Consider the following 6,077-nt stretch of genomic DNA (forward strand, 5'->3'; position numbering starts at 1 on the left):
CAGAAAATTCCTAATTAAGCACAAGAAGAGAGCATGATTCATGGAAGCATATAACATAGGCGCATATATGAATCATTCAAGCAACAAGAATCTAGATCCATCAAATTTAAGGCAAAATTAGATCTAGGAAGGAGTAAACTCAAAAGTGACAAAAACTCAAGATGAACACAATGAACAAGATGAACCACGGATCAAATTCAAAAGACAAAATGATGCACTTATCTTTTGAAGACCGAAGCTCTTGATACCACTTGATGAGGTTCCACCTAGTGAGTCCTCATGAACACCTTCAAATTCTCCTTGGATCCTTGGAAGATTGTCAAGGGCGGAAGCTCCAAGAAGAACCAATGTGACCTAGGAGTGCTTCTAGCTAAATCCGGAGAAGATTAGAGAATCCTAACTCTACAAAGAGAGGAGCTGAAGTAGGGTAGAGATTAGGAGAGGTGACTTTCGGAGGGAGTTTTCTAGAGAGAAGAAACTCATTCAATTATTTCCAAAAGTACTACAAACTCTCGGCCATCTAAAATATATAGGGAAAATTAGGTTAAAGGATTACTTGGGTTAGCCTAAGGTTAAGTAAAACCATGGTATGGTTACTTAACCTTAGGCGCCCAAAATTTGAATTCAAATTCAAATTTTGGGAGCCAAGTCCGGATCCGCCCATGTGCTTGTCATTTGGCATGTGATTAGCTTCTCATTTGAATTGCATTTAGGTCACACCATGTGCATGTGTGCACATGGCCGAAATGCTAGTCAAATGCAAAGCTAATTACATGCTAATGACAATGAACATGCAACCTTAATTAACCCTAAATTCTAATGACCTTTAAATGCAAATCCTATGCTACAAGGCCGGAAATACAAGGCCCAAACAAAATACAAGGCACTAAGGCCCAAATCCTATACTACCCTAAGCTACTTGGGCTTGAACTAAAGCCCAACAAAATAAAGTGATGGGCCTTTCTTGGGCTTGGGCCCACTCTTCATGCATCCTTCTTGCCATTGCCCTAGTAGTTGGGCCCTTAGCCCATGGGCCTCCTCCATCAAAAAGTTTCTAGTGGCCTAGTATGAAGAAGGAGATAGCAGAGTTTATAGCCGCTTGTCTGACTTGTCAGAAGGCGAAGATTGAGCATCAGAGGCCCGGAGGGGTTTTATAGTTGATGGAGATTCCTGAGTGGAAGTGGGATAGTGTCACTATGGACTTTGTGGTTGGATTGCCTAGGACAGCTAGAAATAGTGACTCTATCTGGGTGATTGTTGATAGGTTGACAAAGTGTGCGCACTTTCTTCCTGTCAACAAGAGGTGGTCCTTGGAGAGGCTTGCACAGTTGTATATTAGAGAGATAGTACGGTTGCATGGAGTGCCTTCCAGTATTATTTCTGACAGAGATCCAAGGTTTACTTCAAGGTTTTGGCAGACTCTACATCAGGCATTGGGGACGAGGTTGAGGTTGAGTTCTGCCTATCATCCACAAACAGATGGTCAGTCAGAGAGAACAATTCAGTCACTAGAGGATCTTCTGAGAGCTTGTGTGTTGGATCATCTGGGTAGCTAGGAGGAGGTGTTGCCATTGGTAGAGTTTACCTACAATAACAGTTATCATGCGAGTATTGGCATGACACCTTTTGAGGCTTTGTATGGCAGGAAGAGTAGGACTCCATTATGTTGGTATCAGGAGGGTGAGTCAGTAGTGGTTGGTCCAAAGTTAGTTCTTCAGACTACTGAGATGGTGAGACAGATTCAGGAGAGGTTGAGAGCTACTCAGAGTCGACAAAAGTCTTATGCTGATAGGAGGAGGAGACCTCTAGAGTTTGAGGAGGGAGAGCACGTGTTTCTCAAGGTGACACCTACTACTGGTGTGGGAAGCGCAGTAAGGGCTAAGAAACTCACACCGAGATTCATTGGTCCTTACCAGATCCTTCGTCGTGTAGGTCCGGTAGCTTATCAGTTGGCGTTACCTCCGGTTCTGTCCAACCTGCATGATGTGTTTCATGTTTCACAGTTGAGGAAGTACATCAAAGACCCGAGTCACGTGGCAGAGATGGATGAGGTGCAAGTTAGAGAGAACTTGACCTATGAGAAGAGACCGGTAGTTGTGGTTGATCACAAGTTGAAGGAGCTTCGTGGCAAGTCCATTAGCTTGGTGAAGACTCTGTGGGATGCAGCTACTAGTGAGGCAACCTGGGAAGTAGAGAGCCAGTTCAAGGAACAGTATCCATTCCTCTTTTCAGGTAAGCCTATTTTCGAGGACGAAAATTTCTATTTGTTGGGGGGTATTGTAACGTAGCAAGTTGTTTTAAAAAGCCTAATATAGGTGATTTAATAGCCCAGAACGGGCCGTTCCCAATCTCGAACGGGCCATTCCAAGCTATTAAATTGGCCTGTAATTCGTGGTTGAGAACGGGCCGTTCTGGTTGGAGAACAGGTCGTTCTGGATGGAGAACGGGCCGTTCTGGAAAGGAGTACGGGCCGTTCTGGATGTAGTACGGGCCGTTCTGGATGAGTCCCAGAACGAGCCGTTCTGCATGAGTTTTTTTCACTTGACGAAGCAGTTTAGAACGGGTCGTTCCGGTATCGGTACAGGCTGTTCTGGCCAATCCGAAAAGTCTATAAATAAGGGTGTGGGCCGTGAGGAGAATCAAAGGTTTCTAGAGAGAAGTTTTAGAGAGAAGGTCTCTAGGTCTGTGAGCTCCTTTCTCTCCCAAATTTCTCTGTATGAATCCTTTTCTCCTCTAGACCACTAATGCCTTCTGTCATTTCTTGAAATTCAGATTAGAAAGCTTGCTTTGGGTAGATTGAAGTTCCGGGTTGAGCTACGAAGGGGAATTCTACTTCTTGTCAGTTTTTGGCTATCTGAGCCAATCTTTATGTAAGGGAAGCTAAAATGTTTGTTGTTTAGGTTGTATGGGAGTTTAGAAACTCAATTGATGCATGAATGCTGAGAATCCATAAATGGATTGAAGAAAATCTTATTTTTGAGATTTTGAGAAAAAGGAGGATTTTGATGATTTTGATGCATAAGTTAGATGAATGTGAGATTTAAGTTTATTTTGAGTTGTATGGAGCCTATGCATTGTGTTTTGTGTTTGCATGTGGCTGGATGTGTTGGCTAGGATGAGAGTTTTGAAACTCTCTGATTGAGATCAGGCTGGGCACGGGTTGAGCGTGCCAGGCCTGGGAGAGCTTAGAACTCTTGGGTTGGTGTTAGGCCAGGCGCGAGCTGACTGCGCTGTGCGCGATTATATTTATAAATAATTGATTTAAATTGATGTTTATGTACGTTTAAAGTTGAAGTTTTAGATCATGTATGTATGATATATGATGTATGGTGAGGTGTGATTCATATGTATGCTTTGTGATGATACGTATGAATGTTTGAATATGATATGACATGTGTATATGTTCATATGAGTATCTTTATTGATCATAATGGTAGGTAGACCATTTATGATGTATGATGCATTATTGCATGTGATGTCTTATGACATGTGTATGATTGTTGATCATGATGGTGGGTAGACCATTATGATGTATGATGCATGATTGAATGTGATGCTTATGGCATGAGTCTAGCCTAGGACTTGAGGAGAGGAAAAATATTTTCGAACTGGAAGAGCTCACATAGAGTCTCTTGAGAGTGGTGCTTGGATAGGCCACTGATATATGAGAGTGGTGCTCTGGGAGGCCACTGGATTTGGGAGAGTGGTGCTCAGATAGGCCACTAGGTTGGGTGAGTCTCCTCTAAGTCCTTAGCTAGTGTTGGAGCGGGGTATGAGGTCGAGAGTTATTCCCTTAACCAAGTACTCGGGAAGGTGCGTGGATCCTTGCGGATAGTCGGTGGGCGAACTCCACAAGTGACTTGGTTAATGCATGCCAAGGTCGTGGTAAGCCCGTACCCAGCTGTGCTATACCTGACGGTGGATCTGGACTTCCAAGTGTGTAAGTGACATCATCCGAGTAAACCCAAGTGAGGATTATATCATGTTTAGCTGTGACCGAGCGGGCGTATTGGGCGTGAAAACGGTTGGGGTGGTTTCGGTAGGATGGAATGTCACTTATACAGCTCTATTGTTATGGAGATCTCCTAGGTGTATGCGTGACGATGCATTAGATGATTGATATGCTTGGATATCTGTCATGAGTTGCATGTATTGCATGATTGTCATGATGATGGAGTGTATGGTGTTTGACTTCATGTTTGATGAATGGATGATTGATTGAGATGGAAGGTTACTTAGGGACTTGATTGGGATGCATGGGTAGTATAGATTTTATTCTGTACTTATATGATTGATTTTTGAACTCTAGCTTACCCTTCTGTTTCCATGTGGTGGAACTGGGATGATCATACTTGGTATGGGAGCAGGTTAGGGATAGGTTGGAGTAGAGGTGGCCGCTGCGAGACGAGGAGTTGAGCCTCGTGTTTTGAGTTACCATTTTGGGTAACAATTTTTGTCTGTGCTTGACCGGCACTAAGGAATATTTTGGGATAACTGTACATATATGATGCTTTATTTTGTATACAAAAACTAAATTATTTTGATCTTTATATTTATGTCTGTATGTATGTGTTATCCAGTTTAATATTCTCTACGATTCCACTAAGTGTAGAGACCATGGCGGGTCGTTACAAGCTATTAATCTAATTAGTTGAGCTAATAATCTCGCAAACGCCTGGTTGCGAGTTGATAATAAACAAACATGTGACCATCTTGTTGATGCATCAATTAAAACCATAAAATATCTAAATGGTCTACATAGGGGTGTATTGGTCCACAATTATCACCTTGTATTCGTTCTAAAAATAAGATAGATTCATGCCCAATTTTTGCTGGTGATGGTCTAGTTATTAACTTTCCTTGGGAACAAGCGGTATATGAAAAAATATTTGATGGAAGAATCTTCCGGCTCTTCAATAAATGTCCGCATGAATTTTCAATTATTTTTTGCATCATGATAGTCTTAGGGTGACCCAATCGATCATGCCAAACCTCAAACTTATTTTGATTTGTAAACTTCTGGTTTACAATAATATATGTTTCAACTGTATTAATATACATGCAATACAGTCCATAGGAAAAAAACAAATAATTTTTCCAATACTTATTTTTTATTCAAGTGAAGTTTCGTGATATAAAGATATTCTACATTTCCTTCATTTTTTGTTTCAATATGAAACTCATTTAAACGAATATCCTTGAAACTCAATAAGTTTCTGTAAGACAGAGAAAAATATAATGCATTTTTAGTATGCAATTTCGTTTCTTTCAGTAATAATATATTAGCTCTTCTAGAGCCTTCAATTATATTTGTAGTATCATATAACATTAATTTCTCGCATTATTGAATATGAGAAGACAAAAATTAATACATTAAAACATTTACTTCAGGGAATGAAATAATGCTAGTTAAAATGGTCTCTTGCATAAAAATTCTCAATATTTTGTTTTAGTCTTCAAGAGACAATACACCAACTAAGGATATTTCTTAATCCTTTTTTTTTATAAAAAAAATTGCTACTTCTGGAGCAAAATAGATGTATGAAAAATATAATTATTTTTCAAATCAAGAAATCATTATAAAAATAACATTCTTGTTATGTATCTTTAGACATCAATTATATCAATAGAATTTGAAACCAAACCCTTTAAGATTCAACAACGTAACACATGAGTTCAATTACATGACAAGTTGCTTATTTCAATCAATTTAATCATGAAGAATATCAAATTACAGATGTAGGAAAACTTATAATCTTTTCAAGAAATCACACAAAACCTAAATAGGTTTGAGGACATGCTTTGCTAGTTATAATCTTTATAAGTGCCTCAAATATCATTCAACATTATAATTATGACATTTACAAAATTGTTTCACTTCCGGTGATGACCTCATTTATATCAAAGGATCAAATACAATATAATATATTTATATCAAAATTTTCACTTCTGGTGAAATTTATTTTATTTTTCACTTTTCATTTTATTTTCTCACTTCCGGTGAGGAAAATATTCTTTTATTTTCATTGTCGTACAATTATCTCACTTACAGTGAGAAAATATCCTTTTATTTTCAT

Source organism: Cajanus cajan, chromosome 4, assembly GCF_000230855.2.
Source record: "Cajanus cajan strain Asha chromosome 4, NIPB_CcT2T_4, whole genome shotgun sequence".
Classification (NCBI taxonomy): Eukaryota; Viridiplantae; Streptophyta; class Magnoliopsida; order Fabales; family Fabaceae; genus Cajanus; species Cajanus cajan.